General features: G+C 41.7%; 1 non-coding gene across 1 annotated transcript; it reads left to right on the top strand.

Annotated features, from left to right (window-relative positions):
• The first annotated feature begins 232 nt into the window (after positions 1–232).
• Positions 233–339, top strand: LOC141634634 (small nucleolar RNA R71). Its single transcript, XR_012539360.1, has one exon. It is a non-coding gene; the product is annotated as a small nucleolar RNA R71 (small nucleolar RNA).
• The last annotated feature ends 951 nt before the right edge of the window (positions 340–1,290 follow it).

Raw genomic sequence — 1,290 nt, forward strand, 5'->3', positions numbered from 1 at the left:
CAAGGCAATTTGAGCCAACAAAACGGAATTATCGGAAGATTCCTCCTCACCCTTGAGTGGCACACTTTGGGAATTGACATATTGCGCGTCATGGATCGCCATGGATTCAATTGTGGCATGAGCAATATCGGTGTCAATTTGATCAAACCGCCCATTGTTGGTGGAATCAAGAATCCTTTGGGACATGGCACAACATCCATTATAGAATGTTATAGCTAGGAACCAAGCATCCAACCCATGATGTGGGCATTGCCTTTGCAACTCCTTGTACCTCTCCCAAGCTTCATACAAGCTCTTAAGAGCTTGTTGATGGAATCTGGTGATTTGGCTCCTCAAAGTTTGAGTTTTCTCCGGTGGAAAAAATTTTTGATAGAAGGCAAGAGCCAATGTCTCCCAATTTGTGATTCCCATGGCGGTGCGATCAAGGCTAATGATCCAAAGTTTTGCCTTGTCCTTCAAAGAGAAAGGGAAAAGTATTTCCCTAATTTAGGCTTGAGTGATGCCCGTTTGCCGAATCATGGAGCAATAATCGCAAAAGTTTTGCACATGCAAGTTGGGATCCTCCAAAGGAATTCCCCCAAATTGCTTCCTCTCCACAAGGCTAATAAAAGCCGGTTTGATCTCAAATTACGGGGCGGTAGTTTGAGTAGTTGTAATACCAGCCGGAAGCATAGCCGCGGTGGGGTTGGAATGATTGTAAAGTTTCACCATCTTTTTAATTGGAGATGATGGTGGTGGTGGTGGTGGTGGAGATGATGAACTATAAACCTCCTCTTTAAGAGCTTTAAGATCGTCTAAGTAAGACTTTCTTGCACTTTCAACTTGCACGGGAGTAGTGACTTCTTTAACTTCTTTCCAAAAATGTCGTCTTCTACGAAAGGTTTTCTCGGGCTTGTAATCCGGTGAAAGCAATCTCCACTAAGAGAAGACCTGGGTATAAGACAACAATCTCTAGAAAATTGTAAGTAACGGTCTCAAGGAACAAGTGTTCCTCAAGATAAAAGAAAACAAGATAGAAATCAACAAATCTAAACGTAATAAAACCGTGCTCCCCGGCAACGGCGCCAAAATTTGATAGGCTATGTCGCACATTTAACAAAGATAATTACCCTTGACACAAATTAATGTAGTAGGAGGGGTCGAACACAAGGAGACGGGAATTGCGCTATGAAATGGTATGAATAGAAATCTATCAAGGTCGGTAACGATTGATTGGTTTATTTTGGTTTGATGATTAGCAAATAGAATGATATAAAAATATATGATTAAAGGAGTCTATGGGAGTCGGGT

The sequence above is a fragment of the Silene latifolia genome, chromosome Y (genome assembly GCF_048544455.1).
Source record: "Silene latifolia isolate original U9 population chromosome Y, ASM4854445v1, whole genome shotgun sequence".
NCBI classification, from domain to species: Eukaryota; Viridiplantae; Streptophyta; class Magnoliopsida; order Caryophyllales; family Caryophyllaceae; genus Silene; species Silene latifolia.